This window comes from Musca autumnalis, unplaced genomic scaffold (assembly GCF_047663935.1).
Source record: "Musca autumnalis isolate F117 unplaced genomic scaffold, ASM4766393v1 scaffold_2, whole genome shotgun sequence".
Classification (NCBI taxonomy): Eukaryota; Metazoa; Arthropoda; class Insecta; order Diptera; family Muscidae; genus Musca; species Musca autumnalis.
The window spans coordinates 213,853,347-213,869,824 of NW_027411755.1; the positions used below are offsets into that span (position 1 = coordinate 213,853,347).

The 16,478-nt window shown below is 34.8% G+C and overlaps 1 protein-coding gene across 4 annotated transcripts in view; it reads right to left on the reverse strand.

Moving 5' to 3' along the window:
• vir-1 (virus-induced RNA 1) overlaps positions 1-16,478 on the reverse strand; it is a 273,677-nt gene that overhangs the window by 117,968 nt on the left and 139,231 nt on the right. The window lies entirely within an intron of this gene.

The following is a 16,478-nucleotide window of genomic DNA, read 5'->3' on the forward strand; positions in this document are numbered from 1 at the left end:
ATTTTTTAACACGTGGCTTTTTTTAAAGATTTTTAACACTTGGATTTTTTAATGAAAAAATTGCATGCATGTTTTGAAGAGTTTTTTCAAACACGTGATTGTTTTAAAAAATATTTTTCAACCACGTGAATTTTTAAAGAATATTTTTTTCAACCACCGAAATTTTTTAAGGATATTTTTCAACAATTTTTTAAAGATTTTTAGCACTTGGATTTTTTAATGAAAAAATTGTCAACCACATGCATTTTTTAAAGAGTTTTTTTTTCAAACACGTGATTGTTTTAAAAAATATTTTCAACCACGTGGATTTCTTAAGAATATTTTTTTAACCACGACAATTTTTCAAGAATATTTTTTAACAAGTATATTTTTTCAACCACGTGGATTTTTTTAAATATTTTTAAACCACGTGGATTTTTACACCCTACACCACTATGTTGAAAGGGTATTATAAGTTTGTTTTCGGAAAAAAACATGTAACACCGCGAAATATTCGTCGGAGACCCCCAATGTGGTATACCAATCTTCATATCTCAACGAGATAAAGCGATTTTCAGATGTGTGTCCATCCGTCCGTCCGTCTGTCCATTATAAATTGTAAACACGCTCCAGGCCGCAATTATGGATGGAGGTCGGGTTCAGGCCAGAAGAGATCCCTATTCTTATTGGTGATGATCGAGAAATATTTAGCGGGTGAAATGGACCAAAAACTAAATTTTTATCCGATTTTGTAGCGGCTCTGTATGTCGCAATTATAGGCCGATCGCCTCGAAATTTTAAATAACGTAAGACTATGTGACAAAGGAGAAGCTTGCAATTTGAGATGGTGATCGGATGATGTTTAGAGGGTTAAATGGACCACAACTTTTGTGTGAAAATTGTGAAAATTTTTAATATACCGGTAATATCTTTATTCCTGGACCACACATTTCGCCCACATAAATAATATTTGGAAGGACAACTCTTGCCCTTGCCATTGATGCCAATTATGTTGATTTATGTGGTCAGATAACAGAGTTACAGCCTAGTATATCCAGTTTTTTGCTTGTAGTGTAATCATAAGCACTCTAGAGGTCGCAATTATAGCTCAATAGTCACGAAATTTTGCACGAGGTAAGGGTTTAGGTCGAAGAAGATACCTACAATTTTTGATGATGATCTGATATTATTTAGCGGGTGCAATGGACCATTACTTTTGTATGCTAAATAAAAACATTTAATTTTTGGTCCATATTTGAATCCCTGGAGGGCATATACCGGCAAAGTCGCCTATATATGAAAAATTAACTACCGATCTTTCCTCTGATGAAAATTGCAATAATGTGTGTGCTTGATAACGAACCTACTACCTAAGATATAATGAGTTTTGTGAAGAGAACCACATCTTCCTCCCATGCTACAAATTGTCTCTATCATGACAGAGAAATTCCCAGTTTTTGCAAATTGCGTGGAACCCTAATGTATTATCATTCCAATTGTCCAAAATTTAAAGATGTTGCGGAAAGGGCTAAACAATGCCAATTTTCAAATTTAAGAATATTTATTAAAATGTACAATATATAATTGTTCCACAAACATCCCAGTAGGGAAAATCAATATCAATGAGTGATCCACGATTGATATTAACTCAATGATATGTAGACAGCGGAATTTTATGCAACCTCTATTTTTATAAAATTTGCATATTTTTGGCATCTGATTAAATTCCAATCGAAATATATCACATATGCAAAATGTATAAATTATGCATATGCAAATATTATTTTTTGCTTATGGAAAATTTATGTATTTTACATATTTTCGTATGCAACATATATTTCAATAATATCTTCTAAAATATTTATGTATACATTTTTTCTGTTTGAAATTCACTTCAGACAAGTAAAAAAAAGAGAAATCTGTAACCAGATCATAATCTTCAAAATGTCGAAAATGGGGACCTATCGTTCTATGGAGCTATGTATATGAACGCCTAGAACTATACCGACAAATTTCAGGTGGAAAATTTAATACCCCCAACGAAGACTTAATACTAAATTTTAGCCAATTGGGACCATAACATTCAAAGTACACAAAATCCGTAGGTACTGGATATGGGAGCTATGTATATGAAGTCGTGGACCGACAAATTTCAGGTTTTTACCTCCAAGGAAGACTTAATACTAAATGTCTGCCATTTCAGTGGGTATGAGACCACAACCTTCTAAATACCGAATATCGGGAGGTACGGTTCTATGGGAGCTATATGAAGACCTGGACCCCCAACTAATACTTATTACAAATGTTCCGCCAATTCGGTGGGATATTTATGACACAAATATGTCAAAATATGCAAACAATTAGGTCCAGACAAAATGTCCGTGGTAAAATAATTTATTGGTGCCATTGTATCCACACCCGTCTTGCACGCTGAAAGTCGGGCGTTCGATTCCCGGCCAGCAAACATCCAATTTCCAACGATGGCAAAATACCCCTTAGTAAAGTTGGCGACATTTTCTGAGTATTTCAGCCATGTAAAACTTCTCTACAGGTGGTGTCTTCAGATATGCCTTTCAGACTCGGCGATAAACAGTAGGCCTTATATTATTGTTGTAATAACAATCGTGGTGCACTCCCTGTCCCTTCCGGAATGTTTGTGGAACAATTATTGTATTGTTATTTAAACTTAATGTGATAACCTTATCACAGGCTCACATACAGGCTCCAAAAAGTTATTTCTTACAATGAGTTTATTTGTCCAAAAGGAATTTTGATTCGCTGAAACCTAATTCGCAGGGTAGTGGTGTAGGGTATCGTATGGTCGGTCGTGTCCGAATATAGCCTTTACTTACTAGTTTTTAAATATTTTTCAACCACGTAGATTTTTTTAAATATTTTTCAATCACGTAGATTTTTAAATGAATATTTTTTTTCAACCACGTGGAATTTTTAAAGAATATTTTTTTCAACCTCGTGGATTTTTTAAGAATATTTCTTTAAACCACGTTGATTTTTTTAAATATATTTCAATCACGTAAATTTTATAAAGGAAAATTTTCAACCACGTGGATTTTATAAAGAATATTTTTAATCATGTGAATTTTTTGAAATATCTTTCAACTACGTGTAATTTTAAAAGAATACTTTTCAGCCACTTGAATTAATTGACATATTTTTCAACCAAGTGGATTTTTTAAAGAATACTTTTCAACCACGTGGATTCTTTGAAGAACGTTTTTCAACCACATGGATTTTTTAAAGAATATTTTTTCAACCACGTGGATTTTTAAAAGAACATTTATTCAACCACGTGGATTTTTTAAAAGAATATTTTTTCAACCACGTGGATTTTTAAAAGAATATTTTTCAACCACGTGGATTTTTAAAAGAATATTTTTCAACCATGTGGATTTTTTAAAGTTTTTTTTTAAAAAACATTTTTTCAACCATGTGGATTTTTTAAAGTTTTTTTAAAAAATATTTGTTCAACCACGTGGATTTTTTAAAGTTTTTTTAAAAAATATTTTTTCAACCAAGTGGATTTTTTAAAGTTTTTTTAAAAAATATTTTTTGAACCACATGGATTTTTTAAAGTTTTTAAAAAAAATATTTTTTCAACCTCGTGGATTTTTTAAAGTTTTTTTTAAAAATATTTTTTGAACCAAGTGGATTTTTTAAAGTTTTTTTAAAAAATATTCTTTGAACCACGTGGATTTTTTAAAGTTTTTTTTTAAAAAATATTTTTTCAACCATCCACGTGGTTTTTAAAGTTTTTTTTTTTTTAATATTTTTTCAACCAGGGGTTATACCTATTTGTGCAGACCAAAAAAACTCATTTTCATGATTTTTTTCAAAGGAAGTACCAATATTTTAAGTCGTTCTTTCATTCATCTGAAAGAGCACATCTTATACCACATTCGGAATTTTTGTTGTTGTAAAATATTGCCTAGTTTTGTAGTAAATGGCTACCTGCGAAACCTGTTTCTTTTGTAAAAGCGATTTGCGGTGCCAACAATAGCTCAAAAACGGATGGGCCGATCTTCATATATTTTTGTGGTCGTTTTAAGAACCTAATAATCTTAAAAAAAACTATTTTAAAGAAAATTGTGAAAATCGAGCAAAACATTTTGTATAAAATCTGTCTCTCTTAAAGACAAGCTTTTTATGTATTTAATATGCACACCAAACCATATAAAGATCGTTCAATTCGTTTTCGAACTATCGTTGGCACCGATTTTAAAAATGCCATTTCGAGAAACACGCGTTTAAAGTTTCTCTGCTACATAAAAATCACAATAAATTGTTGGCTTTCAATGTTCATATGTATCTCAGCCAATTATGCTCCGACAGACTTGAATTTTTCTGCGGCATACTTCAAAATAAGCCAAATTTTTTCAGATTTTTTTAAAGTGATAAGTAGAGGTAATCTCTTAAGAATATTTTTCAACCACGTGGAATATTTTCCAACCACGTGGATTATTTTAAGAATATTTTTCAACCACGTGGAATATTTTCCAACCACGTGGATTATTTTAAGAATATTTTTCAACCACGTGGAATATTTTAAGTATATATTTCAACCACGTGCATTATTTCAAGAATATTTTTCAACCAGGTGGATTACTTTAAATTTTTTTTTAATCACGTGGATTATTTTAAGGATGTTTTTTTTCGAATTCGTTGATTTGTTAAGGAATATTTTAACCACCTCGCTGATTTTTTATGGAATATTTTTTCCAACTCGTAGATTTCTGAAGGAATATTTGTACAACGTCGTGGATTTTTATGGATTATCTGTCTATCTCGTAAATTTGTTAAGGAATATTTTTCCTCGTGGATTTTTCAAGGAGTATATTTTCCACCTAGGGCATTTATTTAAGGAATATTTTTTCCACCACGTGGATTTTTAAGAATTATTTTTTCCAACTCGTGAATTTGTAAGGAATATTTTTTCCATGTCGTGGATTTTTTAAGGAATACATTTCCTAACTCGTGAATTTTTTAAGGAACAATTTGTTCTACTAAAGTGTCTTCAATTAAACCCACTGTCACTATAGTTTATGTCCAAAAACTCTATGACAAACTAACGAGCCTAGACCAATATCAAAACAAAAAGCACACACAACATGAAAAACACCAACAACAACAACCAAGCGCGCAAACATTATAAAACTGTAACCATCATCAGTCAGAATGTTCAGAAATTACCGTGATATATGTCTGTGTCTATATGCATTCTATCTTCTCGATGAGAATATATTGACAATAATCCAAAGCACAAAAAAAAACGTGGAAGGGTGAAGGAGATAGATACTATTGTTGGTCACATTCACACGGCTAGTCGTTATTCGCAACCGTGGAGATTGTAAAGTTTGGTCGTTAATACTTGAAGTAGCTGTATTAGATACGGTACATTAAAGTTGATGCACCTCCAGGGAGGCCAATTAAAATACACATGAATTTATTGTCAAAGTCCTAGAAGACAAAATGAAAAAAGGAACACACACCCACCCACTCTCGTACACCAGCTAACAACACCAACCCGGAATTGTTGGCTTTTGGTCAATTGCTGTGGACACTGATGGTCTTGTGATGGATGAAACTGGATTTGGTCAAATGGTGAGAGTACTGTGTGTTGTATGTGTTCGTATATCCGAATATATACCTGTATTGACCGGTGTATTGTTGTCATAAATTGAATTTTAAATTTCACCTGGTTTTTTGTTACAGATTGGAGATTTACGTTATTAGCCTACCAAACTGCATGGCCTCGTTGCAGGCTGATGGTAGCACTTCATGTGGAATGGAGTTTCAGTTTCAGTTGCTTCCAATGGGGTCATAATTCATAAGTTACTAATCACTGGAGTTGCTTGTGTTTGTGGTCGTTATCTTGAGTGTGACGAGACGCATGTATGGGAGGTTATCAGTTGTGACAAGATGGGGATGAATGATGACAAACAACGGCCCTGGACCCGGATCTATCTTGATCCCTCTTTCATATCAAGTGGCCACTGACCTCCCCGTGGTGTCACCTGTGGAGCTGCATTTAACACTCGGGTTTGGCCGTCGGATCAGTAACCCATCCTAGAAAAACGCATCCTGCAATGAAAAAATCAAAGAAAAGGAACAACAAACCCCTCTAAAGTTGGCGACCCCTGTAAACGTTTTAGGAACCATGATCTGCCAATCTGCACCTAGAATGTTCGCACTCTTTACGGAGAAAATAAAAGGCATTTATTACAGGAAATACAATGGATGTGGCGAAGGCTGCCATGACACAAAGCATGAGTTTGATTGCTTAATTTGCGCTCACGCTTCCACTGAACACAATGATTGCTAGTGCTTTTTGTAATTTTTCTTTATTATAATTTATAATTATAATAAATATATTTAAATAAATAAATAAATAAATAAATAAACAACCAAAGATAAATTTTACAAACGCTTAAAAGAAACATATGACCGTTGTCCTGCCCATGACATTAAATTATTGTCGGTGATTTTAATGCCAGTCAGGAAATTAATGGAATTAGGCTGATAGACTTCGCAGCGGCAAAAAACATGGTAGTTAGCAGTACGATCGTTCCGAGGAGCAAGGTACCTGATTTAAGCTTCTCGACATTCATAAGGGTATGGATGTACGATCGTTCCGAGGAGCGAACGCAGATTCGGATCACCGCACAGTGTCCGATTTTCCGAAAAACCTGGCCAAAACTCTAAAAATGAATGGATTTTGACCTAACCTTTGGTTCTTATGTTTTTCGGGCCGCTGATTACATTTTTGATATTATTTAACCCTCATGCGGTCATTAAAGGGGTCTTTTTGGTCCCTCCTCCTATAAAATGTGATCTTATCGGATCAAAATATTCTACAAATTTCTTCGCCATCAATTTTTACTATAGGTCCTAGAATACACCAAAACTCTATATCTTACCTTAATTCCAGAAATATGCAAATTAGAAAAACATTTTAGGGTTAATGTCGTACTTCATCAAAGTTTTGGCAAAATTGTCATACAAAGCATCATTTTAGAAGATTGGCGTCAAAGACAAAAATATTCTCAGCTAAATTTCACTATAAGTCACCAAAGAATTGAAATAACTATTTGCATTACATACCAAGGAAATGTCGGTATCAATTTTGCCAAAAAACCAAGAAACTAAAAAAGGTGTGCAAGCTTCCACAATTTCTCCAGTTTTGGAAATATCTGAGTTAAGATCACTTGGAATCCTTGCACTTTAGGTGTATAATGCCTTTGGCAACTTTACTGACAAGAATGCAAGGAATATTTGTCTTAAAAAAATTAACCCTCGTGCGAGTCATAAAATGGGTCCTTTTGGTCCCTTTTTCCACAAATCTTTAAATTCTCCTATAAAATGTGGTCGGACCAGACCAAAATATTCTAGAAATTTGTTCGCCATAAAATGTTACTATAGGTCTTACATATCAAAACTCTAAATTATGCCCAAACGCCAGAAAGTGACCCTATACTATATTCTGACATTCTGAATGAAAGAAAATCTGTATATACCTGCAAGACAAAATATCACATAAAAACGAAAAGTGCAAATATGTGCAGGATGTTTCGATAAAAATTAGTATTACTTTTCAACCACGTGGATTCTTTGAAGAACGTTTTTCAACCACATGGATTTTTTAAAGAATATTTTTTCAACCACGTGGATTTTTAAAAGAACATTTATTCAACCACGTGGATTTTTTAAAAGAATATTTTTTCAACCACGTGGATTTTTAAAAGAATATTTTTCAACCACGTGGATTTTTAAAAGAATATTTTTCAACCATGTGGATTTTTTAAAGTTTTTTTTTAAAAAACATTTTTTCAACCATGTGGATTTTTTAAAGTTTTTTTAAAAAATATTTGTTCAACCACGTGGATTTTTTAAAGTTTTTTTAAAAAATATTTTTTCAACCAAGTGGATTTTTTAAAGTTTTTTTAAAAAATATTTTTTGAACCACATGGATTTTTTAAAGTTTTTAAAAAAAATATTTTTTCAACCTCGTGGATTTTTTAAAGTTTTTTTTAAAAATATTTTTTGAACCAAGTGGATTTTTTAAAGTTTTTTTAAAAAATATTCTTTGAACCACGTGGATTTTTTAAAGTTTTTTTTTAAAAAATATTTTTTCAACCATCCACGTGGTTTTTAAAGTTTTTTTTTTTTTAATATTTTTTCAACCAGGGGTTATACCTATTTGTGCAGACCAAAAAAACTCATTTTCATGATTTTTTTCAAAGGAAGTACCAATATTTTAAGTCGTTCTTTCATTCATCTGAAAGAGCACATCTTATACCACATTCGGAATTTTTGTTGTTGTAAAATATTGCCTAGTTTTGTAGTAAATGGCTACCTGCGAAACCTGTTTCTTTTGTAAAAGCGATTTGCGGTGCCAACAATAGCTCAAAAACGGATGGGCCGATCTTCATATATTTTTGTGGTCGTTTTAAGAACCTAATAATCTTAAAAAAAACTATTTTAAAGAAAATTGTGAAAATCGAGCAAAACATTTTGTATAAAATCTGTCTCTCTTAAAGACAAGCTTTTTATGTATTTAATATGCACACCAAACCATATAAAGATCGTTCAATTCGTTTTCGAACTATCGTTGGCACCGATTTTAAAAATGCCATTTCGAGAAACACGCGTTTAAAGTTTCTCTGCTACATAAAAATCACAATAAATTGTTGGCTTTCAATGTTCATATGTATCTCAGCCAATTATGCTCCGACAGACTTGAATTTTTCTGCGGCATACTTCAAAATAAGCCAAATTTTTTCAGATTTTTTTAAAGTGATAAGTAGAGGTAATCTCTTAAGAATATTTTTCAACCACGTGGAATATTTTCCAACCACGTGGATTATTTTAAGAATATTTTTCAACCACGTGGAATATTTTCCAACCACGTGGATTATTTTAAGAATATTTTTCAACCACGTGGAATATTTTAAGTATATATTTCAACCACGTGCATTATTTCAAGAATATTTTTCAACCAGGTGGATTACTTTAAATTTTTTTTTAATCACGTGGATTATTTTAAGGATGTTTTTTTTCGAATTCGTTGATTTGTTAAGGAATATTTTAACCACCTCGCTGATTTTTTATGGAATATTTTTTCCAACTCGTAGATTTCTGAAGGAATATTTGTACAACGTCGTGGATTTTTATGGATTATCTGTCTATCTCGTAAATTTGTTAAGGAATATTTTTCCTCGTGGATTTTTCAAGGAGTATATTTTCCACCTAGGGCATTTATTTAAGGAATATTTTTTCCACCACGTGGATTTTTAAGAATTATTTTTTCCAACTCGTGAATTTGTAAGGAATATTTTTTCCATGTCGTGGATTTTTTAAGGAATACATTTCCTAACTCGTGAATTTTTTAAGGAACAATTTGTTCTACTAAAGTGTCTTCAATTAAACCCACTGTCACTATAGTTTATGTCCAAAAACTCTATGACAAACTAACGAGCCTAGACCAATATCAAAACAAAAAGCACACACAACATGAAAAACACCAACAACAACAACCAAGCGCGCAAACATTATAAAACTGTAACCATCATCAGTCAGAATGTTCAGAAATTACCGTGATATATGTCTGTGTCTATATGCATTCTATCTTCTCGATGAGAATATATTGACAATAATCCAAAGCACAAAAAAAAACGTGGAAGGGTGAAGGAGATAGATACTATTGTTGGTCACATTCACACGGCTAGTCGTTATTCGCAACCGTGGAGATTGTAAAGTTTGGTCGTTAATACTTGAAGTAGCTGTATTAGATACGGTACATTAAAGTTGATGCACCTCCAGGGAGGCCAATTAAAATACACATGAATTTATTGTCAAAGTCCTAGAAGACAAAATGAAAAAAGGAACACACACCCACCCACTCTCGTACACCAGCTAACAACACCAACCCGGAATTGTTGGCTTTTGGTCAATTGCTGTGGACACTGATGGTCTTGTGATGGATGAAACTGGATTTGGTCAAATGGTGAGAGTACTGTGTGTTGTATGTGTTCGTATATCCGAATATATACCTGTATTGACCGGTGTATTGTTGTCATAAATTGAATTTTAAATTTCACCTGGTTTTTTGTTACAGATTGGAGATTTACGTTATTAGCCTACCAAACTGCATGGCCTCGTTGCAGGCTGATGGTAGCACTTCATGTGGAATGGAGTTTCAGTTTCAGTTGCTTCCAATGGGGTCATAATTCATAAGTTACTAATCACTGGAGTTGCTTGTGTTTGTGGTCGTTATCTTGAGTGTGACGAGACGCATGTATGGGAGGTTATCAGTTGTGACAAGATGGGGATGAATGATGACAAACAACGGCCCTGGACCCGGATCTATCTTGATCCCTCTTTCATATCAAGTGGCCACTGACCTCCCCGTGGTGTCACCTGTGGAGCTGCATTTAACACTCGGGTTTGGCCGTCGGATCAGTAACCCATCCTAGAAAAACGCATCCTGCAATGAAAAAATCAAAGAAAAGGAACAACAAACCCCTCTAAAGTTGGCGACCCCTGTAAACGTTTTAGGAACCATGATCTGCCAATCTGCACCTAGAATGTTCGCACTCTTTACGGAGAAAATAAAAGGCATTTATTACAGGAAATACAATGGATGTGGCGAAGGCTGCCATGACACAAAGCATGAGTTTGATTGCTTAATTTGCGCTCACGCTTCCACTGAACACAATGATTGCTAGTGCTTTTTGTAATTTTTCTTTATTATAATTTATAATTATAATAAATATATTTAAATAAATAAATAAATAAATAAATAAACAACCAAAGATAAATTTTACAAACGCTTAAAAGAAACATATGACCGTTGTCCTGCCCATGACATTAAATTATTGTCGGTGATTTTAATGCCAGTCAGGAAATTAATGGAATTAGGCTGATAGACTTCGCAGCGGCAAAAAACATGGTAGTTAGCAGTACGATCGTTCCGAGGAGCAAGGTACCTGATTTAAGCTTCTCGACATTCATAAGGGTATGGATGTACGATCGTTCCGAGGAGCGAACGCAGATTCGGATCACCGCACAGTGTCCGATTTTCCGAAAAACCTGGCCAAAACTCTAAAAATGAATGGATTTTGACCTAACCTTTGGTTCTTATGTTTTTCGGGCCGCTGATTACATTTTTGATATTATTTAACCCTCATGCGGTCATTAAAGGGGTCTTTTTGGTCCCTCCTCCTATAAAATGTGATCTTATCGGATCAAAATATTCTACAAATTTCTTCGCCATCAATTTTTACTATAGGTCCTAGAATACACCAAAACTCTATATCTTACCTTAATTCCAGAAATATGCAAATTAGAAAAACATTTTAGGGTTAATGTCGTACTTCATCAAAGTTTTGGCAAAATTGTCATACAAAGCATCATTTTAGAAGATTGGCGTCAAAGACAAAAATATTCTCAGCTAAATTTCACTATAAGTCACCAAAGAATTGAAATAACTATTTGCATTACATACCAAGGAAATGTCGGTATCAATTTTGCCAAAAAACCAAGAAACTAAAAAAGGTGTGCAAGCTTCCACAATTTCTCCAGTTTTGGAAATATCTGAGTTAAGATCACTTGGAATCCTTGCACTTTAGGTGTATAATGCCTTTGGCAACTTTACTGACAAGAATGCAAGGAATATTTGTCTTAAAAAAATTAACCCTCGTGCGAGTCATAAAATGGGTCCTTTTGGTCCCTTTTTCCACAAATCTTTAAATTCTCCTATAAAATGTGGTCGGACCAGACCAAAATATTCTAGAAATTTGTTCGCCATAAAATGTTACTATAGGTCTTACATATCAAAACTCTAAATTATGCCCAAACGCCAGAAAGTGACCCTATACTATATTCTGACATTCTGAATGAAAGAAAATCTGTATATACCTGCAAGACAAAATATCACATAAAAACGAAAAGTGCAAATATGTGCAGGATGTTTCGATAAAAATTAGTAAAAAAAAACCCTTCCTTTTTTATGAAATGATAAATTACACGGCCCAACTCGATCTTACTCACAACTATTTTCATTATTTGTTGTGAAAATTGATCTTGAAAAAAATTTACAAGTACGGACATCAATTATTAAAGAACGCACAATTCATTGGCGACACTGAACATCTTAAATACGTTTCACATACCTTTCATTACAATTACAAAAAGAAAATATTTAATAACCGAGGTTTATTTTGCATATTATCATAGATTTATAAACAACTTAAATATTGAAAAAAAAAAACAAATTCCAAATAGGGTCACTTCGACCTGTATTTATACCCACTTATTAAACAAGAAATGTATATATTTTTTCATAACAACACGCACTTGTATCCTATAAACAATATCTGATCCTTTTTAGTGTAAATTGATAAAAAAAATTTTCGATTTTTGAGCAGGTTTTTTGGAAAATCGGACACTGTGCACCGCCTTGTTGCAGCAAAAGTACGTGACCGATTAAACGTAGCAAATAAAGTACGAACAGACAACACGGAAATTGGACATCGGTAAGCTGAAATCACAACAGGTAGCCACAAAATATTCCACTCAACTAGCCCAATTGCTTAATCAAAGCACTTCTAGTCCCGATGACACATCAGTACAATGGCAATGTATTGCCCACTCCATGCAAACAGCGGCAAAATCCATACTTTGATTCCAGAGACCTCCACCAAAGGACCCATGGTATGACCAGAAGTGTCGTGCTGCTACCGAAGAGGAAAATGCGGCACATAGGGCTACTGTGCAACAAGTAGCAATGTGTAGCGTCCGAAAGAGGTATCGGGAGAAAGGGAACGAGGAAAATTGTCTTTTCCATAGGAAAAAGAGAGAAATAGAAAAGCGGGAGTGTGAAAAAAATCGAGATATACATGAGCAAGAATGATGTCCGAAAATTCTATGGTAGAGGCACATCCTCCTCTAGAGACCAGCAAGGTAATTTTGTAACTGAAAAAGATAATGTGCTCATTATATGGAAGAAGTATTATTCAAAATTGTTGCCATCCAAAACTAGCGAAGACGACGAAGATACTGCAGATTCAATCCCAACTGATGGTATTAAATGTATACCAACCGGCCAAGATGAGATAAAGACAGCAAAAAACCGACTGACGAATAATAAGGCAGCAGGAGGCGATGACCTACCAGCCGAAATGTTCAAAACCGAATGCGACACTCTGATTAGGTGTATGCATCACCTTGTTAGCACCATCTGGCAGGAAGAATACATAGTCTACGATTGGAACCTGAGCATCATGTGTCCCGTCCACAAGAAAGGAGATAAGACTGTGTTCTCTAACTACAGGGGCTTAAATCTGCACCCTATTGTTTATAAGATAGCGACAAAGAAATATTTGGGTCATACCAATGTGGCTTTAGACCTGGCAAATCCACCATTGAGCAGATATTTACCCTAAGGCAAATAGGCAAATCGTTGAGAATACCCAACAGATGCAGATCAAGACCTACGGTATTTTTGTCGATTATAAAGCAGGCTTCGACAGTCCCCCACGTTCATAGGTATTCCAAGCCATGTCTTAATTTGTCATCCCCGCATAGCTCATTCGACTTTGTAAGGTGACATAAATTGATACCCGGTCCTCAGTTAAAATGGGAAAAAACCTCTCCAAAAGTTGTTTCAGGCAAGGAGACAGTTATTCGTGTGACCTATTCAACATCCTGCTGGAAAAGGTTATACGATATGCAGATGTTAAAAGGAATGGCACAATTTACACTAATAGCCACATGTTACATGCTTATGCTGGCGATATAGACATAATGGGTCGATCAGTAAAGGAAGTAACTGATACCTTTAAGGAGGTGAGTCAGGCAATAAACGGCAAAAAGACAAAGTTGATGTTATCGGAGCGCAATTCATTCATAGAACTCGGATCAACTGTGCAATTTGGTACTTCTAAATTAGAGGTAGATAAAGACTTTGTCGACCTCGGCTCCGCCATAACCACAACAGACAACACTTACTTTGGCTTAAGTAAGCAACAAGTCCATATATACATTAGGCAATTTTCCTTGCGGCAATTAGTTTGTCGGTTAGAGAGGGTGTTGAGAGGCAAAGGGTTACCATATGTTGCCGCAAGGAAAATTGCCTAATATAAATATGGACCAAGGCAGTGCTCGGTGTGTTTGAGAGAGAAAAAATCTTCAAAAGATCTACTGGCCAATATGCGTTGACACGCAGATCTGGAAGGCCAACCCTTCGGTATTCCAAATTGGAAAATCAAAGTAAAAACAAGTAAAAAGTATCAGTCGGTTTTGCCGACAGAGATATACCCTCAACCTATGTAAATTGAAATTTTCAGAATTTTGTGGCCCTTTCTGGACATTTGAACTTGCGGAGGAGGTACTTGAGGGAATCGACCGAAATAGTCCATTATGGAAGTGGATCTTATTTTGGGAGTTATATCTTTCCGATAAACTTCGCGCCCACCAGTCATTTCAGTGGGTCATCGTATAAGTGTTGGACCAGTATACCAAGAAGAATAGACTTGTCCACGGAAGACATAATATCGCTGTAAACAGGTCCACAACGAACAGCATCGGTATACATTTCCAAAGGATCTTCGAACAGACCATAAACTGCACTTAGCCACAAATGTTGAACTTTTGTGGGGGAGGTACCCTAATGGGAGGACGGATGTTGGCCATTTTATATTTAGACAAAATATTAGGAGATCCAAAGTTTGGACCAACCATTTAGTAACATTTTTTTACATTTTGGGGGGAAGTACCGGAAGTTGTGGAACGGTATTGCCTATCAAAGAATTGAAACTAAGTTTGGACAAAATATGAAGAAGGCCAAATTTTGGACCAAATCGGTTGATTAGTTCGATAGTTATCGTGCTCTACAGCTACTACATATGGTGTCATACGGGGTTTTTACAACTTTCGGGCTATTTTTATACCCTCAGCATCCATGCTAACGAGGATACATACACTTTCATACGGGCAAAATATGGCTAATCGAAATAATGGCTTTAGACCCCAAGTATGTTTGGACGAAATGTGTTTCAGACAATTTGAAGTTGATTTAGCCATGTCCGTCCGTCTGTCTGGCTGGCTGGAGCGCACGATAACTCTCGAACGGATCAACCGATTCGGTCCAAGTTTTGGCTTTCGTAATATTTTGTCCAAACTTAGTTTAAGTCCGAAGATGGGTTATATCGGTCCACTCCTTCCGGCACTTCCCCCACAAAAGTTCGGAAATGTTCGGAAAATTTGTGCGCACGATAACTCTTGAAGGAAGTGACCGATTTGGTCCATTCTTTGCACACCGTGAAATTTCTACCAGACTTATATGAGGGGCCAATATGGACTCAATCGGTTCACTCCATCGGGTACCTCCCACACAAAATTTCGGAAAAGTACAGTTTAGGACCTGTTCACGAATCGCTTTGATTTTTGTTGTAGCAACTTGTAGTCACTGCCCCCCATATAACGGTATAAGTTTCATCAAGGGCAAGTCCATACTTCCTGAGCAAATAGCCTGAACAGTTCAAAAAAGCCCTATGACACCGTGTGTAGTGGTTGGAGCGGAAGATAACTCTCGAACGGGTCTGCCGATTCGGGCCACAATTTGGTATTCGTAATATTTTGTGCAAACTTAGTTTAAGTTCGAAGATAAGCCATATCAGTCCCCTCCTTCAGGTACCTCCCCAACAAAAGTTCAAAAATGTTCAGAAAATTTGTGCGCAAGTTATGTATTTCAATAATAATTTGTTGTCAATTTTGTCATTCACTGTACTGCATTCAATGTTATCATAATTCATCTAATATTCCTTTTTTATAATTTTTTATTTATGTTGCTTTCAATTTCATGTATCATCAGGAACTTCAATTATCTCTTTCACTACATTCCGAAACATATTTGTTTTTGTAATTAATCTCTCTTTATCTTAAAACCGCTATTCCTAGTTATAAGAAATTCGATTTAAGCATTGATCCTTCTCTAATTACAGTCAGTTCTAGTTTGGAGTTGAAATCGTCTGTTTGTAAAGTTTTAAGAAAAAATAAAGTTCAAATTGAATATTAAAAATATGAATGTGTTTTAATTTACATAACTCGCACGATAACTCTTGATGGGGTGACCGATTTGGTCCATACTTTACACATCCTAAAATATCTACCAGATATAGATCAGGTTCGAATATGGACTATATTTATCCACTACTTCGGGTACCTCCCACACAAAATTTTGGATAAAATCACTTTAAGACCTGCTCTCGAATCACTATGATTTTTGTTGAAGCAACTTGCACTCGCTGCCTCAATTACGGCAGTAAAAGTCTTTTCAGGGGCAAGTCCATACTTCTTGAGAAAACAGCCCGAATGTTGTAAAAACCCCCATTGACACCATATGCAGTGGTTGGAGGGCTCGAACCGAATACTGCGTTCGTCCACACTTTGGATATTGTAATATTTCTTCGAATATCATATGA